Source organism: Equus asinus, chromosome 2, assembly GCF_041296235.1.
Source record: "Equus asinus isolate D_3611 breed Donkey chromosome 2, EquAss-T2T_v2, whole genome shotgun sequence".
Lineage (NCBI taxonomy): Eukaryota > Metazoa > Chordata > Mammalia > Perissodactyla > Equidae > Equus > Equus asinus.
Window position 1 is genome coordinate 41,907,908 of NC_091791.1, and position 21,387 is coordinate 41,929,294.

At 39.5% G+C, this 21,387-nt stretch overlaps 1 protein-coding gene across 15 annotated transcripts in view; it reads left to right on the forward strand.

Moving 5' to 3' along the window:
• The window catches only part of SGMS1 (sphingomyelin synthase 1), a 279,503-nt gene that overhangs the window by 166,240 nt on the left and 91,876 nt on the right, over positions 1-21,387 (forward strand). For all 15 annotated transcript variants that reach the window (XM_014864351.3, XM_044754914.2, XM_070487761.1 and 12 more), the window contains one exon: positions 18,604-18,684. The gene's annotated coding sequence lies outside the window, so the exon portion shown is untranslated. The remainder of the gene's footprint in view (positions 1-18,603; positions 18,685-21,387) is intronic.

The window sequence follows — 21,387 nt, forward strand, 5'->3', positions numbered from 1 at the left end:
GTCGGCTGTAATACACAGTAGGGAGGTCAGGGAAGGCCTCCGTGAGAAGGTAACATCCAAGTAAGGACATGAAGGAGGTGAGGGGACAAGCCTGCTATAATGGGGCAAGAACATCGCAGGCAAGAAAACAGTAAGTACAGAGCCCCAGATACTTTCTTTATTTCAAATCTGGGAAACCAAAGCTCAGCCTTGCCCGAGGCTATACAGCTCATAAGCACTGGATCTCTGGTTCAAACCCAGATCTGTCATGGTCACGGCCCGTGCTCTCTCCATACCCTGGGTAACTCTAAAAGGAAATTTTTGGTCTTCTTAGGAAGCTTTCCAGCTCCTAGCAAAATGTGTTGTACATCGTGAGCACTGCAGATTTAACTGTCTGCTCTCAAGCAAAAGTAATAGGTAGATAGGTAGACAGACAGATTAATTTTCTCTGCGCAGCTAGTGGAACCTCAGAATTATGATCTCCTTCCTCAAGTCTCTCAAGAGGTTAAGAAATAACTTTTAGGGAACTACCCTTTATGTTTTTTCTTCTTTCTCTTAAAATTTTTTTTATTATTTTGCTTTAAAAATCCCTGTTCTTGTTTTATTTATGAGATTTCAAAAAAGTACACTTCTAATTGTGTAGAAACAGACACAAATGGTAGCTTAGAAGGGAGAGTATATGACAGTAACAGAGACAGGACAGTTTTTCTCCATTCTCTTAGGAGACAGTGCCTCCTTTGTTGTTGTCGTGTAGTTCACTAGGATCGTGGTACGCAGTGTCATTCTTAAGTCTGAATGATGAAACATTAAATCGGTAGCAGAGTAAGTGAAGGTACTACATGGGCTATAAACCCAGCGACTTGCTTGATGGGGAATTACCTTATGCTGAGCACCTCTTCTCTACCCCTCTCATGTTCCCTCCAGGAGGGACAGCAGATGACCGGTTACTACTGTCCTTCTGCTCTGGCCAGCTGAATTTTGGGGTTCTTTTTGTGATTTGAGTCCATATGTGCTACTTTTCTTTCTTGGTCAGAATGAAGAAAAATGCTTCTTTTGTTCTTTTTAGATAAAATATTTGTCATCCAGTGTGCTATTTTTGTTACTGTGACTTTGACATTAACCACTGTTAAGTAACCCTGACATTCATTCTTAGAATCCTGACCAAAGTGATTTGCTGTGGGGTTTTCTAGTCAGACTCACTGCATTTCAGTGGCAATAAGCACCTAGTTTAACGTAACTATTATAGTGTTGTCTCCCTCTGGGAACCAGTTTGTGAGAGTGACTGAAAAGTTAGTGTGTAGGCTGAAAGTGTGGAAAGTAGACTAATCATTTTCCTTTGCTAGGGCCATTCATTCTTTTTTGTATAAGAATTAAGTATATAAAAGGGTATAAGATTGTACTGAGTTGATTCGGATGGCATTAAAGGGAAACATTCTTGTCCCAAGATGTTTGCATATTTTGAGTGAATTTTAAGTGCTACTATTTGAAATAAAAAAACATTTGGTAATCCTTTGGTTCTCTGGACTTTGTCGTAGCGCTGTCCACCAGCAGTTCTTGACTCCTTTTGTTCCTAGTCTTTGCTTTGGTGGTGCTACTTTTCCACGTTTATGATTTCTGCTCCTTCAAATTGCTGGTTTGTAGGTGGCTCTCCTGGCATCACTCTTCATCCACTCAAACAATATGCATTGAACGCTTACTACACCATAGGCACTGTTCTAGATACTGGGATACAGCTGAACCAGACGAAGTGTCTATTCCCATTGTATTGAGTGAGGGAGAACCGACAAAGAACAGACAAATATGTCAGGTAATGATTAGGTGTAGGAAGCAAAATAAAGCAGGGAAAGGTATGAAGTGATGGTGAGAATGCATCTTCGATGTGGCAGTGTTTCAGTGTTGACTGAGGGAGCAAGCCTCAGTCTGAGGATATCTGAGGGAAGTGTGTTTCTGGCAGAAGAAAATGCAGTTGCAAAGACCCTGAGGTGAGACTGTGTGAGCCACAGGAAAGGGGCGGTATCGCTAGAATGGAGTGAGTGGTGGGATTCAGGATCTATTCTTGAGGTAAAGCTAATAAAATGTGGGTATAGGTTAGGTGTAGATTTGAGAAACAGAGGCATTCAGGATTTCTTCAGATTTTGACCTGAGCTGCTGGTAAGTTAGAGCTGTCATTTACTGAGATGGGGGAAAAGTACAGGAGGAAAATGTTGAGGGCCCAGCCCACTAGCGTAAGTGGTTGAGTTCATGTGCTCTGCTTTGGTGGCCTGGGGTTCGCAGGTTCGGATCCCGAGCGTGGACCTATACACTGCTCATCAAGCTGTGCTGTGGTGGCATCCCACGTACAAAATGGAGGAAGACTGACACGCATGTTAGCTCAGGGACTATCTTCCTCACTAAAAAAAAAGAGAAAATATTGGGGTTCTGGGAGGGTGGAGAGTCAAGTCCTTCTTAGTTAAAATAGGTACCTGTTAGATATATAAGTGGGAATATTGAGTAGGCAGTTGGTTCTTTGAACCCGGAGTTCAAGAGAGTCCAGCCTGGAGGTATGTTTTTAATTGAAAGTTGTCCCAAAAGAGATGGTATTTATTTATTTATTTATTTATTTATTGAGGAAGATTAGTCCTGAGCTAACATCTGCTGCCAATCCTCCTCTTTTTGGTGAGGAAGACTGGCCCTGAGCTAACATCTGTGCCCATCTTCCTCTACCTTATATGTGGGACGCCTGCCACAGCATGGGTTGACCAGTGGTGCCATGTCTGCACCTGAGATCTGAACTGGCAAACCCCAGGCTGCCGAAGTGGAACGTGTGAACTTAACCACTGTGCCACCAGGCTAGCCCCCAGAGATAGTATTTAAAACCTTGAGATTTCATGAGATCACCTAAAGTAGTTCTCAAAGTGTAGTGGAGACCCATGGGGGTCCTTGGACCTTCATAGGGGGTCTGCAAAGTTAAAACTTTTGTAATAATACTAAAATGTACAGTAGTGTTTTCCAGAGGCTACATATGACATCACAGCAAAATGAATGCAACATAGATATGGGAATTTGCTGCTCTCTATTATTAAGCTAGATATTAAAGAGATTTTCAAAAATGAAAAATGACACCACTCTTTTTACTAAATACATATATTTTTGTTTTGGAAAATATATTTTTCATTAAAATGTGTTATTTATGTTGACTTGTAATGGGTTTAGTGTTGCTTTTAGATGAATTAATAAATATTTAAAACTTTTCTCAGTTTTCAAATACAGTAATTATGTATAGGTATAATCCTCATAAACAAGAGCTTTTTGAGTTCCTTAATAATTTTTAAAATTGTAAAGGGGTCCTCAGACCAAAATATTTGAGAACTGCTAACCTAGAGAGCACATGATAATAGGGAAGAGATCTAATTTAATAAACTTTTGGGCATTTACAGAGATAAGGAAGAGCCCACAAAGGAGAGTGAGCAGGACTGCTGGGAGGAAGAAGGCAGATGGTCAAAAGAGTGTGCAGTGTTCTGGGGGCCAAGGAAAGACAGTGGTTCAAGTAGAAGCAAGAGGTCAGCTGTATCACATGGTGCTGATAGGTCAGACGAAACGGGAGCTGAGAACTGACCATTGGCGTTAGCAATGTTGGAGGTCATTGTTGATTTTGAAATGGATGGTTTAAGTAGAGCAGAGGGGATGGAAGGCTGCTCAGGAGAGAATAGAAGGGGAGAGGTTTGTATCACAATCAGATTCCTGAGAGTGAGAAGTGACCCAGCCCATCTCTTCATTTTGAGGCACAGCCTGACTAGTCTTCAGATTTACTTTGCATAGGAACCCACCCCAGTGAAACCAGCTGTGACGCTGGAATGGAGGATGTGGACAAGTAGTACCAGACATAGTTGCCTAATCCCATTTGCTGTGAGTGGGATAATTTTCTTTAAAAAGTTATAGGCTTGTTTTTCCTCAAGCTAAGAAATATAGTTATATGGAATTATTTACTAAATAAGTTTTTCTTTCTTAAAATTATTGTGTCCTTCCAAAGGAATAACTGAATTTATTATATTTACTTCTTACATATTATTGTTCAATATTACATGTTACGGTTTTAGCCGTGGAAAAAAGTGATATATTTTCCCCAAGTGAGGTCTTTACCAATTTATATTCAAGCACATTTATTTATAATTTAGGTAATTGTTTATGTATCTCTCTTCTACCAGACTGAGAACTCTTCAACAGTATGGTGTAAGTTTTTCATTTCCATTTACAGACTATAGTCTTACCTGGAATACAGTAGGAATTTGATATTTTAGAATGAGTAAGATATTAGAATATTTGGATTTACTTTGTATAGTTTATTTTTTGAGTCCTTTTCCCATTGTGTTGTTGAAAGTAACCTTTAAATTGTTAATAGTAGTAAATAAGATGAAATCTAAAGGACAGATTCTTTTTAATTCTTCTAGGTTGGAACAAATGTTCAAGGAGTATTTTGATAGGAAGCAGATAATAGTTCTTTTTCCTTTACTTTGATCGCGTTTTTATTTCAAAATGGCATGACTGAACCACACGCACACCCCTTATGTTTTTGAGGCTTTAAAAATTGTCCCCCAAGGTGATACGAAGAGAAATAGTTGCGACTGGTGAGAGCCATATCTCCTTCAGAACTAATTTAAGGAAATTCTTCTGTGAACTATTTTTTAATTTGGTTATAATTTACATATTATACAATGTACAAATTTTAAGTGAACAGTTAGCAAACCAACATCTCTCTCAAGATGTAAAACATTTCCATCGCCCAGAAAATTCTCTTGTGCCATTTCTAGTCAGTTGCTTCACCCCAGACGTAAACAGTAACGTGACTTCTATCAACAGAGCTTGGTTTTGTCTCTTCTAGAACTTCATGCACATAGAGTTACACAGAGTATACTCCTGTGTCTGGCTTCTTTTGCTTCATTTAACCGTGCTTCTGAGATTCATACTTGTTACATCTATCACTAAGTTGTTTCTTTATGTTGCTGAATAGTATTCTGTTGTATAAATTTATTCACCTATTGATGGACATTTAGGTGGGTCACAATTTTGGGCTATTATAATTATAACTTCTGTGAACGTTACTGTACAAGTCTCTTTGTGGACATATGTTTTCATTTCTTTTGGATATATACTTACAAGTGCATCATTGGATAAGTGTAGGTTTAATTTAATAAAAAATTGTCAAACATTTTCCTAAAGGGGTTATATTTTAAACACGCTCATTGTTATGTATGAGATGCTCCAATAGGCTCCAAGCCTTTGCCAACACTTGCTATTGTCTGTCTTTTCAATATTAGCATTCTAGAAGAGGGAAGAGCTTCCTTTAGCATTTCTTGCAGTGTACGTCTATTGGCAACAGATTCTCTCAGTTTTCATTTATATGAAGATTCTTTACTTTTCCCTTATTTTTGAAGGATATTTATGTTGTATATAGAATTCTAGCTTGAAAGTTTTCCTTTGAGCTCTTTAAAGATGTTGTTTATTGTCTTCTCACCTCCTGTTTCTGATGAGATGCCTACCTTCATTCTTATTATTGTTCTCACTTGTGTACTATGTCTTTTTTTCTCTGGCCACTGCTAAGATTTTGTTATGTCGTTGTTATCTTTGGTTTTCACGGTTAGGTGAGGTTTTCTTGTGGTTAATTGAGTTTCCTCTTTGGTGTATTGCTATTTTGGCTTAATTTTGAAAATTTCTAGCCTGTGTTTCTTGACATAGATTTTTCTACCTCATTCCCTCTACTCTCCTTTAACATGTAAATTAGACCACTTGATACTGCCCCACAGGTCATTGAGGCTCTTTTTCAAACATTGTTTTTCTCTCTGTGCTTTAGCCTGGATTTTTTATATTGACCTATCTTAAAGTTCACTAGTCCTTTTTCTCTATTGTATCCAATCTGCTAGTAATCTAATCCACTATGTTTTTTATTTCAGGTATTGTAGTTTTAACTCTAGAATTTCCATTTGTGTGCTCTTTTTTTTTTTTTACATTTTCTATATCTCTCCTGAAATTGTTATTTTAAAATCTTTGTCTTCGAATTCCATTTTCTGGGTTACTTTAGGTCTGTTTCTCTGGACTGATTTATCTTTGTAGAGTTACATTTTCCATTTGCCTCACATATCTATTAATTCTTGATTATATGCTGGATATTGCAGATGCCACGTTGAAAAGACTTGGGATTCTGTTATGTTCCCTTGAGGTTTGTTCAAACAAGCAGTTAAATTAGTGACAGATTAGCTTGAATATTATGTAGGCTCATTTTATGCTTTGCTATTTGCATTTTGCTTGTATTTCTCAGGAAATACTCTCTACTCAGGGTAAGTGGTCTTCATTCCTTAAATCACGGTGCTTCTGTGGTTTCAAAGGAAAGTTTGAGGCCTTTACCAGACCCCTGAAGCCTGGCATATCTTGACCTTTAAACTCCTCTGAGGTGGGCAGCTGTTGGAATCTGTCAGCTTTCTAAAAACTTTTCAACTGTTGTTGTTTTCCCCCAGGATCTCTGCAGTCTTGTAGTTTTGGGTTTAGCCAAGAAGTGTAGAATTTATTTGCAAATTTGGGAGTTCACCCTCTATGACTTCCTCATTTTGAGAATTTTCTTCCTCAATTCTCAGCTACCCTGGCAGGCCTACATTCTGACCAATAAGGCTGTGGTTTGCTGCTTGAGTTCCATCTGCTGTGGCACAGACTTGGTTGTGCCCTGATAGGATAAGCCATATAAATATAAGTTATCATCCAGTGTGGTTCCTTTCTTTTAAAGGCTGTAGATTTCCACTTTATGCCAGCTTTTGGTTGTTTTACAGTGCCTTCAAAGTTGATTTTTATATTTGCCCAGTTTATAATTGTTATGGGATGGAGGGCAACTCTGCCATCATAAAGCCAGTCTCTTAAAGAATTTGTTTGGTGTAGTTTATTTTAGTCATTTGTAAAGACTTGTCAAACCTCGTGTTCGTTTGGAGTTTAAAAATATCTTCAAGTCATGTATAATGGATGAAACTTGTTATTGGCCAATAGAGCATTATTTAAATACAAGACAGTATTTGTGAAAAGCAATGTGTGATATTAAAGCATATTCTAAGATGGGAAATATGGTAATCTCTCTGATTTAGGCATAGGTTGATGTTAGATAACCACATGAATTGAAATTAAACATACTTAGTGTATTTATTTAAAGACTCCAGTGTAAGCATCAGAAATAAATTTCAAGTAACTACTTCAGCATTCCTAATGTCTGGCTGCCGATTTCTGACTTATATAAATAACCTTTAAGAGAGGAGACCTCACTTTTGAAGTTTCTTATCCACCCCTAATTCATTTTGGTCACTAAAATCGGCTAGGTAAGTTAGCACAGTTCTCAGAGTCCAAGACCAGAGAGAAATTAGGCCAACCTAAAATATATCATGCTCCAGGAAAAGTAAGAATGTAGTTAGAAACTGAAATTAACACCCTCAGCATTGGTACTATTTTGCTTTTGTCTGCTGATGCTCACCGTGATAAGATGTAGCATCATTATGATATTGGTAGGAATGAGTGAACATTTAAGGAGGTCAGAAACTAATAATAATAGCTTTGTCATGTTTCACATTTTCCCTATATATAATGTTTGTTTTTCAGCAGCCCTGAAATATTGCCTAATCTGAAGAGAGTTTTGTTTGAAATAACTTTAACAAAACTCTTTACTAAAATATGTGGCCATGGGCTGGCCCCATGGCCAAGGGCTTAAGTTCTTGTGCTCTGCTTCAGTGGCCCAGGGTTTCGCCGGTTCAGATCCTGGGCATGGACATGGCACCACTCATCAAGCCACGCTGAGGCAGCGTCCCACATAGCACAACCAGAGGCACTTAGAACTAGAAGATACAGCTATATACCTGGGGGGCTTTGAGGAGAAGAAGAAAAAGAAAATATGTGGTCATTGTATATAAAAAAAAGAATACACTGATAAATAAAAAGGAAGAAAATTAAATTAGCCAAAACCACTCTACCAGATACAACCACTTTGGGGGAGCGTATATCCTTTTAGTTATTTTTCTGTTTTAATTTACAAAAGTGGATCATCCTATATGTATTTTATAACCTGGGTTTTTCCCCACTTAGTTCAAGCAGTTCTATGTCTTTGAATGTTTGTGCTTTTATATGTGCTGTGTGCATTTATTTAAGCAAAAAGCAATTATGCAAATCGTTGTTTTAAAACTATCCAGCTGAATCTCTTTGAATATTCTAGGGCCTAAGATAATCAAAATTTTATCATTTCAATTAATCCCACTTGAAATCACATTTGCTTTTTTTAACTGATAAGGATAAGAGAGACTTCTTTGTTGCTTCTACTATAACAAACCTAAGAATGGGTGTTTAAATGTAGGGGCAATTTGCTTACTGGCCCCTGGACGTAGCCTTCTTCTCTCTTGGGCTTTATCACATCGTATGGTTTGGCTGGAAAAGCCCCAAAGTTGCCCTGCAAAATCGCGATTTGCTGATCATCACCAGCTATATGTATATTTAGTCACTCTGTGCAGAGTGTCATTTTGAAACACCAAAGCCTTCTATTTAATGAAGCTCTCATTGCCAGCCTTGTGCCTGGATGTTGAACAGGGCAGCTTTCCAGAGTGTATAATCTAGAAGGGAGGCAGACATTGAGCTACGAAGGAATTGTAGGTATACTGAGAGTAATAAAGAAGTTCAGTTTCGTAGACAGGTGTCTTAGTCAGTGTCAATGCAGGTGTCTTGACCGCCTCTGGGATGTTGGAGAAAAGCTTCCTGGAGGAAAAGATGTTTAAATTGACACCTAAATGAGGAGCAAGAGTTAGGTAGGAAATTGGGACAGGAAAAGTCAGGGAGAGTTTTCCAGGTGGAGGAACCGTCAGAGATAGAACAGGATTCGTTCAGTTGCCTCTGTTCCTGACAGTTTTCTTTTGTAGTTACTTTTGAAACATGGGGGTGATTTTTCCTATAATCGCTCATGTAGAGTATGTGGTGAGACTGGGCTTAACAGTTCTGTGAGTCATAATCGACACAAGATTTTACGGATTGGTCCTTTGAATGTTAATAACTTTGGATAAAGTAATACTGAACGAATGCATCAGTTCAGTTTCTTAGTCAAAAGGCTGAGCTGAGCCCCTCACAGGCTAGGTGCTCGTGGGAACGGCACCACAAGGGGAACTTGCTGCCAGCTGAATGGTTATGTTGTCCCTGGATTTTTTTATGTCACCTGTAGCACCTTTCTCTTTGCTTCTTTAGTATGTTGTAGGTTTCCTGTGGAGGCTGGCTGACTGTCTAGGCCAGGAGTTAGCAAACTATATATAGCTGGAAGGCCAAATCTGGCCTGAGACCTGTTTTTGTGAATACAGTTCTCTTGGCACCCAGCCCTGTGCATTCATTTGCGCATTATCTGTGGCTGCTTTTGCACTATAGTGGCAGAGTTGAGTAGTCGCAAAAGATACCATATGCCCTGCAAAGCCTAAAATATTGACTCTCTGGTCCTTTACAGAAAAATTTGCTGACCACTGGTCTAGGCGTAATCCATAACCAAATGCCCCCACGTAATTTCTCCATTTTGGTTGGTGTTTCTTCTCATATTCTCCACAGCCAGCCTGCTGTTTGTTAATTCTGTTGTCTGATTTTTCTTCCGTCTCTCCTTTCTTACCACTTACCCCAGGCTGTGCTAGTAAATAAATGAGGGTGACATATCACATTATATCATACCACACTGCCTCACTGTCAGTCTTTGTTTTGGGCTCTTCTTCATTTAAATTTCGATCACTGTTCATTCTCAGAGGCTTTTCCCATTACTCTCACTTGATAGTGGCCTAGAAGACAAAAGGCTCAACCTTTGGCTCCAACAGAACTGTGTTTAAAGTCGAGCTCTGCCACTTAGAAAGTAGGTTAACTTAGGCGTGTCACTGTACTTCTCTGAACCTCAGGTTCCTTTTCTGAAAGTGGGAATAATGCTGCAGCTGCCTTACCTACATCAGGGTTGTTGCAACGGTTGAGTGCTAGTATATCTGTTTGTTTTCTGTGAAGCTGACCGTGCTAGATGACTGACTTCCTTCACTTCTGTGCATTTCTGAAAAAGTTAATTTTGCTTTTAAATTTATTTTGGAATAAATGCTTGTTTTTTATTTTGAAATTTTTGCTCAGATACAAAGGAAACTATTCTTTTTTTTTTTTTTTTTTTTAGATTTTATTTTTTCCTTTTTCTCCCCAAAGCCCCCCGGTACATAGTTGTGTATTCTTCGTTGTGGGTTCTTCTAGTTGTGGCATGTGGGACGCTGCCTCAGCGTGGTCTGATGAGCAGTGCCATGTCCGCGCCCAGGATTCGAACTAACGAAACACTGGGCCGCCTGCAGCGGAGCGCGCGAACTTAACCACTCGGCCACGGGGCCAGCCCCCAAAGGAAACTATTCTTATTAAATACAGTTTGAATATGAAAGCGTGACGTTCAAAGGATCTGCATTGAGACATCTCTATAGCAAAAAGATCAATATTACTGAATGAAAGCCTTTTCAGTGTATTTTAAAAATCAGAAGCACTACATTTTGAGAGTAAGAGAAAGATCAAATGATAAGTCTAGAAAATAGAGACATTTTTATTGCTGGATGACAGAGTTGTGGGTAGTATTTTTGTCACTGTACTTCCTGTGGTAGAAGTATCGTGCAGTTGATAAAAATACAGACTTTGCCAGGCTGAAGATAATATACAGTATTGTGATACCTTGCCTGTTTTGTGGAAATAATGTGGCTACAGATGCTGAGGGATTTTTTACCATCTTAAGTTAGGATACTACAGTAGAAAAGGTTACCAGTGAGCATTTTATTTGTTTGGAAAGGAGATGGTGTTTTTAGATCCAACACAGAGAAGAAAGCAGAGGAATAACCTTGTCTTTTAGAGGCCACTTGACAGTGAATTAGAAGCGGGTTCACTAATGAGCTGCTCTGCAGACACCTTGTTGAACTGTGCTGTTTATGTTCTTGCATCCCTTTTATTTTTGGTTTCTTTTTTGTAAAAGAAATGTTTACCTTTTTCACACAGATCTTGCCGTCCATTTGGGTTTTAAAACCTACTTGTGCAAGGGCATGGGAGGTTGACAGTTGACTAACACCCTTCTTTCTCACCCGATTTTGGGGCCAATGGATAGACCAGTGGGAGTTAGACATACAGAAGTTTATTAGAAATAAAGCTGAGTAGAGGAGTGGCCAGGTGGGGTTGCTGGTATTTCATGCTCAGGTGAGACCAGTTCCCCCTCATGGTGTGGGAGGGAGCAGCGTGGACTGCCTCTCATCTCTGGGCAGGCTAGCTCTGGAAGGGGAGGAAACCAGGAGAGTCTGGGCCACGCTGTCCAGCCCCTTCTCCCAAACTCGCCATCCACAGAATTCACTCCTCTCCAAGGGAGAAGTTTGGGGAGAAGACTGGACTGTTAGGCTAATGGGATGTCCTCCGAACGAAAACACGAGGTCAGGGGGAGTGGAAATTTCCCGCTAATGCTTGGTTGAATGGAGGCACTGCATGAATAACGGTGCCTGTTTTCTCAGTACCTCCCTCAGTTTCCTCTTCTGTAAAACTAGGATAATAATAGTAACATGCCTCATAGTGCTGTTGTCAAGATTAAATGAATTAGTACATGTGAAACATTTAGAAAAGAGTCCAGCGTGTGGTAAACAGTTAGTCTGTCTATTTTTACTTTTAGTAATATTGGCATTAGTAATACTATGTCAGAGCATTCAGATGCATTTAAAACATGCACATGTTAAATAACGTCCTAGTGATGGTAAGACTCGTAGAGGTTTAAGTTCATGTTGAGGAGAGAAAACTGCTGGCTACATGGGAGAACATAATCCCTTATTTCTGTTTGATTTGTTTTAAACATATATTTATTCTTGGTACTGAGGAAAAGATTAAGAAGGAGAATGTTGAGTGAAAGACCACTTTCTTTAAAAACAAAAAAAGTGCTTTTAGGCTGCTGAGAGTTCCATGACAGGAGTTCTGGAGGGATATGACCTGGTGGTGTTGAACTCCTTTATTTTGATAACTCCCACTGCTGCCTTAAGGCAGTATCATTGCAAAGAAAAACCAATTGCTATTTATTTTAAATATGGAAGTTTCTAGAAGAAAAGAACGCTTCAGTCTGTCTTCCTTCTAGCCTACCAGAACATATACTGGAACTCTCTCTCTCTGCAGTGATTGCTTGTTTAGATATGGTTACTTCTGATGAAAATATTAGTAAGCATTTGTTTGTGTCCAGACAGGCTCCATATATACAGCACCTACCACAATGCTTTGGCATAGTAGGTGTCCCCAAATTATCTGTGGAATGAATCAGTGAATTGAGGAGTAGGGATACATAAAACAATGGACTAGACATACTTGCACAACTGTTTGTTCTAGGCCTCTTTTGATCTTCTTCCCTACTTAACATTTATTAGAAAAAGAAAAAACAGATCATTCGTAAGAAAAGTCAGCTTATTTTAAGGGGCATCTCAGTTTACTTAGAAAATGCTGTGTATTGCTTTTGAAAATGGATTGAACATTTAATATGAGTGTTTATTCAGTATTGTTTTTTCCTCTTGCCACAGAGCTTAGTTTTTACAAGTAGGAGCTTCATAAAAGTGTCATGGAAAGTTAGTTCCAATTTCTTTTCTTACAGGATATTTAATACCACTGATTGCATTATTTCTGGTGTTGAAGCTAAAGTTTAATAGACCTGAGAATAAAGAAGCCTGGGAAACAGGAGGCCTAGGTTGTGCAGCTGAGTGACCCTGAACAGGTCACTTAAAGATTTGGGGACTGTGTGTCATCATCTGTCAACTGAGAGGCCAGGACTAGAAGATTAATGAGGATTTTCCAGCTTTCAAATAATACGATTGTAAGATTTCCCCGGTTTCTGCTTGCAGCAAGAGGACTATTGAGTAAGAGGTCTCTGGCTCAGTGAGTTAGTCTTAGCTGTGTACTCTGCTTGAGAATTGTTACTTGAGTTCATTTGTAGAAGCTATCGGTACCTGCTCAGAAGATTTAAGAATATATATGTTTGGTTTCAAACAGCTCATATTAGCACGGAACTTTGGATGTTTTAATTTTTATTCTGTTCTCAAAACCACTAATACAGAAAGTCTCCAACTTGTCTCTTCGAACATGGGTTTTATAATGTGTTTAAGTCCATTATATCACATTTCAAATACTCTTTTGTTAATATTATTTTATGATGGGTAGGGGCATAGTATAGCTCATAAGATAGTCAAAATCCCCTTGCTGTTTTAAGTGTGTCCGTGTTTGGCACGTTGAATAGCCTTTGCAGGCCAGCCAGGGGATCTGTTCACCATTTATAAGATTGCTATTTCCTTGGTAAATATGTTCCATGATGTCTTCCAAATGACAGGAATAGGGTGAGAGGATCTGTGCGGTAAGAGAGGAAACTGAGGCTCTGAGTCAGAGATAGTTGAATAGGAGGATACATGCCGGTGTGAGGGCAGGATCACGATGCCAGGCCCTGGCCCCTGGGCCTTCCTCTTCCTTTCCCTCTCCTCTCAGAAGGGCACTTGGTTGCATCAGAGACTCCTACCTCACCTCCCTTCTGTTTTAGTTATCTATAGCTCCATAACTATCATTACAAACTTATAGTGCACAAACTATTTCACAGTTTCTGTGGGTCAGGAGTCTGGGCATGATTTAGCTAGGTACTTTATAAGGCTGCAGTCAAGGTGTCAGCCAGGGCTACTTTCTTATCTGAGGCTCCACTGGCGAAGGATTTGCTTCTAAGCTCATGTGATTGTTGGCGGTTTCTTGTGAGCTCTCCAACTGAGGGCCTCAGTTTCTTGTTAACTGTCAGCTAGAGGTTTCCTTCAGGTGGCTCTCCATGTAGGCAGCTCACCACGGGGCAGCTTGCTTCTTCAGAGACAGCAAGGGACAGAATCTTGTAACAGAAGGGACATTACAGTCCTACAGGATGTAACCACATGTATCCTGTCATTTTTGCCTTATTCTGTTGGTTACAAGCAAATCACAGTTCCCCCCCTCACTCAAGGGGAGGGGATTATACAAGGGTGGATAACAAGGGACAGGGATCATGGGGGCCGTTTTCGAGTCTGCCACATTTGAGGCTGGCAGGAGTATGGCTCTTTTTCATCCTCACTCTCTTCTCTGTGCATTCTCCTACTTAACTAGGAGTGAATTTCTCATCCCTTCTGTCTTCTTCCTTCTTTCTGACCTGCAAAGAATTCAGCAACCCTGGGTGGCTTTTCCTCCTCTTTTCTGCTGTGGAAATGCAAGGAGAAGGTAGTAGGAAACTCTGCCTAGGTAGGGAACTCTCACACTGTCAGGGCCCTCCCTTGATGGCTGGAGTTTTGAGTGTATGAGACATTCTTAAGCAAGTGTTTCTAAGTCACCATATGGCTTATATAAAGGACCTAAGTGGGATCTTCTCAGCTTTTGTATCTTCTGGTCACTGTTGTCTTTAAGCAAGCCTGAATTCCAAAATTAGTTCAGTTTCACAGTGCTATCCTTTTAGGATCTCTTGTTATGACTGTGTTTTGAGATTCTAATTTAGAATCATTAGTGGTTTGGTCCTTTTGCTCTTTGGCCCCATTACCTTCTCTTTTGCATTATTTCCCTGTTCTCTTCAGTCATCCTTAGAATGTCTCCTGCCTTTCTCGGGCCTGCTGCGGTCTTGTCTCAGTCAGTCTTCAGTTATTGCTCTTCCTCAGTGCTGAGGAGACAGTGTTGTGTAGTGGTTAAGAACAAGGACTGAAGCCAGACTGCCTGGGTTTGAATCCCAGCTCTGCCATGTACTAGCTGAGTAATCTCAAGCAAGTGATTCACTTTTATTTCTGTGTGGCAGGTATTAACATTTCTCATTTTTCCACTGGCTGGTAAGCCTCTGATGGCTGCTGCCACCCTCACTTTGCTCCTAAGATATATGCACAAATATCGGAGCAATTTGCACTTTATTACTAAATGAGGTTTTACCCCAAACCTTTGTCTGATCTCCTGGTGAAGTGGGCTGGAGCATATTTGAGCTTGTGAGGGTGCCTCTTTTTTTGTTGATATCTCCCTGGTACTTGCTTTGCTTTCTAAGGATGAGCATAGTAGATTTCTTCCAGTAGCAGCAATAGTCAATGAGCACTTTTGGTAGCCATGAGCTTTATTAATTGTAGGCATTATGTCTTTTAATCCATGTAACACGTTAATTTGTAGTACTGCTATTACTACCATTCTATAGATGAAGGAACTGAAGCTTAGAGAAACTAAACAACATGCCCAAGTTCTTCAGGGCAGACTGGGGGATGCAGTTCTGTATGACTGCAAAGCACATGCTCTTAATGACCATAGGACACTGTCTCCTATAGAGGCAGCCCAGACCCTCTTAGTGAACTAAATCCTTGGGAGAAAAGAATCTAAGAATCCAAAGCAATCACATCTTATGGATACAAGAGCTTTTAGCCTTAGTGCAAGTGCCATCTTCTAGCACGTTAGCTCTCAAATGTTTTTGGTTTTGATGCCTACCAGTCTCCTTCCACCATGGCAGAACAGCCTAGGCCTCACCCTAGGATAGGGAATGCATTTAAAGAGGAGTGTATTCTTTTTAGCCAGGTTTTTGCATGAGTATAGTGGAATCTTACATTGTATATGAGGCATGATTAAGAAGTACTGGGCTTTTTTAGCAATCCCAGCCAGGATTTATACGTCCAGATAGTCTCTAAGTGCATCAGCTATGTTAATTGCTCATATTCTGGTGATACTGCCATTACACTGCATTCTTTTAAATGAACTTCATCTCAACTACCTTCTAACTCCTTCCCCACCCCAGTTCTTAGCACAGTGTCTTCTGCCAAATGGGTAGTTCATTAAAGTCCATTATTGAAGTAATTTGTAATTCTTTTGAATAACCATAGTGGTGGCAAATTACCAACTTTGAAGATGAATTTGATTTCTTGAACCTATGAAAATATTTTCTATTATATCAAATAAAGTGGTTTTTGTTCAGAAATCAGGAATAACTAAGTCGTAACAAGACAGTTTTTCTTGGGTGCTTTGTTCACTGGTTTTGAAGGTAAAAAGAAGAGTACTCAACTTACTCTGAGCAGTCAGCAGCGTTGGAATGAGTCCCAAAGAGCATGACTTAAAAGGTATCAAGGAGCACTTTTTTTTAGATAGAAAGTTCTATTTAAAAGCTGGTATTGCCCCACCTTTTAGGTCTTTTTTTTTCTTGAAAACGTAGTTGACAAATCCATACTGTTGTTGCTGAGGCTGTAATGTGAAGCTAGCCTTAGCGAAAGGCTGCCTGCCATTCTCAGTGTGGCTTTTGTTTCCCACAGATGCCCACTGAGTACTTGGCGTTATTGCGCACACCAGAAGAATTAGCACTGATGGAAATGATTCATTCCCTCTTTCAGGAATTTATCATGAAAAAAAGAAACTCAGTACTGATATGAAGAATGCTAACAAACGCATAACTAGAGCTTTCTGTTTACATGTTAGTAAAGACTGTCAACTAAGATGAGGATTTTTATTTAATACTTCATTCAGAAGAAATTACAAAAGTTTTATGTTGTTGTCAAAAGTGTGATTTGAACCTCTCTCCAAAATGTTCACATAGGGGAAGAGTCTGAATTTAATGGACTATATACCAAATTGCAGTTGTAACCATGAATTTAATAGATTATCACACTTGCACCAGTAAACATAATAATTGCAATTATATTTTGAGGACTTATTCTATGATGGGCACTGTACATGCATTATCTCTAATCTACATAATTACTCTCCAAGGTCTGTATTATTATCCTAGTTTTACAGACCTAGAAACTGATGCTTAGAAGGATTAAATTGTCTGGCAAAGACCACACTGCTGTTAAACAGCAGAGGCAGAGTTCAAGCCAATTTATTTTAAACCTATATCAAACCCTTCTGCATTTCCCCTGCCTTTCAAAGGCTTCCATGCCAAGTGACCAGGCGTGTAAAGCTATAGCTAGCCAATAAGCATCTTCCTCTCGGTGTTGGGTATAATCTACAAGTCTTTGACTCTTTAGTCCTTCCCTGCTCTTTTTATTGATATTGATGAGTTCTTTCTTTGTTTCTAGGAAGCTCTCTGGATTTATGAAGTATTTGTTCCCTTCTCTCTCTTCTTTATGCTCCCTTCCACGCACAGACACACCATAATGGTTTGGATAACTTGAGGTTTCCGTCTATTCTGTAACTGAGGTGACACTATCTCTCATGGTACCTCAGTGTATGGAGCCATTTTACAATTAATATTAATCTCTTCTCTGAATGACTTAACACGGAGGCTTCAGGTGAGGAAAGTTAACAGGTTCCTATTGTAAGTGTTGTCTACTTGGAGCCATATGTTCCTCACATAAAATGGACAATAGTTGCATTCTACCTGGTAGGAGTGGGGTGTTTTCATTTGGGGCTCTTCTGTGAAGGGAAAGAAAATGGAACTTCTTATCCCTAGGTTGTGGCCCCTAAAATGTTATGAAATTAAAAAGCAAAAGTAAAACATCATTCTGAATGACTTTATCTTGGAAAAAGGAAGGCACTTTGCTGGGCATATTCCATTATTCCATGAATTATATGAATCTCCAGTATTCGAATTGGACATATGGACAAGGTAGCAAGTCTGATCATTGAGCATTGGTGTCCCTGGTTCTGGGGGGTAATACTCTTGTTGGATCAAAGTATGCTTGACATTGGAAGATTATATCTTTCATCTTATTTAATCCTCAAAAACACATAGGATAGTAGGGGGCATTTGATCCTCTTACAGAAATGAAGAAATTGAGGCTGGAAAAAAATGATTAGATTTTCCCAAGGTCACATGGCTAGTAAGTGGTAGGACTTTGAACCAAGGTTCTATCTGTGTGGTGTCCTCTGGTGGATGGTGGTGATTTGGGTTGCCTAATCATTCGTCTTTCCTATCCTGTAAGTTTTAAAGAATTCAAGAAGGAGAGCAAGGATTCAGATGGGAATCAACATAGATAGTAGCTTAATTACTGATAAATTACGGATTGGAGAACTTAGAAGTGTCAGTTACCTCCTTCTCTGAAACTGAAGCATGCATTCCATCCTAGCACTCCTGATTAGTCATCCAGTAACAGCTGGAGAGAAGCTGGAAGCGAGAGAGCTGGCTGGCCCTCTTAGAAGCAGGCAGCCATTGTGCTGCTTCTTGTGTGGAAACTAGCTGGCTCCAGTGTTAGAGAGAACTGAAGGGACCCCTCGCTGCCCAGCTCACTGCAGTCCTAAGCACTGATCCAGTCCTTGCTCTAGTCCTCCCAGGCAAATTGGTCACTCACTTTTTAGGAGAAATAGGGAGAGGGTAGGGGAGGAGAGATAGAGAAAGTGGGTTACTGTAATACTGTTGCCTCCCAGGAATCAGACTGAAAATCTCTTCCTGAAAACATAAGGGAGGGTATTTTAAGGGTTCTCCACCCCAAATCCCAACCGTAGAAATACTGCTCTTTAAATATTTTTTCCCTTGGAGTGATCTTCTATGTTGTTATTCTCTCCTTCCTTTTTGATTTTGCAGAGAAAGGAAGAGATGACTGTATTTTTCTGTGTGTTTTGGGTATAAAGAAAGGAAAAGACTAATGTAGAAAGCAAGAAATGGTCTCTCTGAGACATGTCACTGATCAGATTCTTTCATGACAGGTGATGGAAATGTACCGGAACAACGGGAGAAGCCGATAACTGATAGGAAGCCAGGATGACAAGAATTTTTTTAAATAATCAGTAAGTAAAATTTTCTTAGCCCTTCAGAATTCTCTTGACTACTGGGTGAATTTTTTTATAAGAAACCATAGTGTGGGGCCGGCTCCGTGGCCGAGTGGTTAAGTTTGCGTGCTCCGCTGCGGTGGCCCAGGGTTCGGATCCTGGGTGCGGACGTGTCACCACACGTCAGGCCACGTTGAGGCGGCATCCCACATCCCACAACTAGAAGGATCTGCAACTATGTACGGGGGTGGGGGTGGGGCGGTTCGGGCAATAAAGCAGAAAAAAAAAAAAGATTGGCAACAGTTGTTAGCCCAGGTGCCAATCCTTTAAAAAAAAAAAGGAAGATTGGCAACAGTTGTTAGCCCAGGTGTCAATCTTTAAAAAAAAAAAGAAACCATGGTGACAAGAAGAGCACAATCAAATAACTTAAAAAGTTTAAAAGAGATAATGTTTAAAAAGTAAATATCCAAACACTTCATAAAATTGATGCTAACATTTGAGAAATTATTTTTTCTTGGTAGGGTGTGTCATTTTAAGTTGGGTACATCAGTTTGGTGGATAGAGCCTAAGTATTTAAAGAATTAAAAGAGGATTCTTTTTATATTAAACCTGGAATAGCCCTTCTCAAATACAGATTTTCTTAGTGCCTTTGGTTCCATGGACCTCATTTCTTACCCAGTTTTTGTGGGTACATTTTGTAGGTAAATATGAATAAACTTGGTTAATATGAATAAAATTGAGCTCTTTGTCGCCACCTTCTCTGTATCCCTCTTCATGTATGTCATTTTTTACACATCAGAGACCATTAGTGTTTGCTAATTATCTGACAGTTATGTGTGGTTGATTTTCATTTCATTGTGATAATGATAATGTTAGTACGTGGAGTAGCTTAGTGGAAAGATCAAATATTTTTGAGTCAGACATTTATAGGCCTGAGTCTTGCTCTTGTGCTTTTTTAGTAGTTACTCAGCCTCTCAACCTAGTTGACTCATCCGTATATTGGATTTGATAATCTCTCTCATGAAACAAAAGACTGTGCAGATAGTATTTTGTGCTATGACTGGTACGTTATAGAGCCACAATAAAAGTACTTTCCTTCCTTCTATTTGTATCATGATTTACAGTGTACAAGCTTTTATTTGGACTCAGAAGATTAGCCAGCTCAACTTCCTTAGCTACTGTCAGACAGTGGTCTGTTAACATTACAGGGAGTGATACTCAGGTAACTGTTAAGAGCTAGCCTTGCCTGGAGGAAGGGGTTGTACTGTTTGCTGATTTCTCTGGTGTAAATACTGCCACCATGGCTAATTTCAAACTACCAACAAAGTCACTGCAAGCAGAGTTGGGAAGTGATGTGCAGGACCGCACCATGAGATAGTTTCTACCAACCAGAACAATAGTTGTAAAGAACATCAAGAGTATAGATAGTAGTAAAATAGGAAGTGATGAGTTTTGAGTATTTCCCTTGTTTTTAGTATAGTTATTTTAAGTGTATGTTTATATAATTTAACTTTTAACGATGGCTGTGTTTTGCAACTGGCTTGCTAAAAATCCTGAAAATATGACAGTCGGCTCTAGTGAACTGGTATGAGCTGGCTCCAGCAGAGCACTGATTGTAGGTTTCCTGTTGTGAAGACATTTCTAAGTCACAATTCTTCAGTTATCTGTCTCAGCCTTGGTGGTAAGAGTTTGGTTGATAGAAGCAAAGTTTGGTTTTGAATCTGTGCTTGGTAACCCAAGTTGTCATGGTCATATAACTTCTGGAATTGAAGGTAAGTGCCGGCACCAATTTAGAATTTAAACTTATTTTCTTAAGAGTGTAACTGGAGTTCTCTATTTGCTAACTCAGCTTTGTAACTGGCCCCTGGCACCCCTCACCTCTTCTGGCTGTTGAGTGACAATGAGTGGAGATAGACTGTTCACTCCCTTTTGAACTTCCTTCTCTCCCTTCCCTGTTCTCTCTCAAATCTGCATTTCCCGGAGTAGTGACACTGTGGGGACAAGCAGCCAGGATGCCTCCTGACTAACGATAGCATGTAGCTTTGCTTTTGATTCACAAATGAAGTTTTAATGAAAGTGAGTTCTCTCCAGGGGGAGAAGCAAAACAAAACCAAACCTGGGCAAAATTCATATTGGCTTCATTACAATCTTAGGGAATAAAATTGAGAGAAGAAAGGAAACTAGATCAGATATCTCAATGTTTCTTCTAGCAGCAGTTTCTTCAGTTTTTCCGACTTGCCCTTTAGAAGGGAACAATTGAAGCCTGAAATTGTTCAGTAACAGCCAAGATTGTGGTGGTTGTTTTTATTTTAAATCTCACCCACCTAGTTCTCAAAACACTTTCTTTATTGAACCTTAAAAAAATGCCTCGGATATTTCAAAACATTCGTTTGTGTCAATTCCCTGAATCAGACTTACGTAATCTTAAAACATTTATTTCCCTTATTTCCTCCTAAAACAAAAGGTACTTATAGTTCCTACTGAGTCAGGGATGGACTTGGATTATTGCAAAAGTAATTCTTTTGCCTTTCAAGGCAGAAGCTCATGGATAGAAATCTGAGAGACTTGCCTCTGGATTAAGAAATATTGACTCATGTTTTAATCAAGTTGAGTAAAGCTGTCTCTGGTAACCTTGAAAGCAAACATGGGAGTAATAATTAATAGAGAAATTTCACCACAGAAAAAATATTCTGCTTTATAATTTCTCTCTCCAGAATAGAC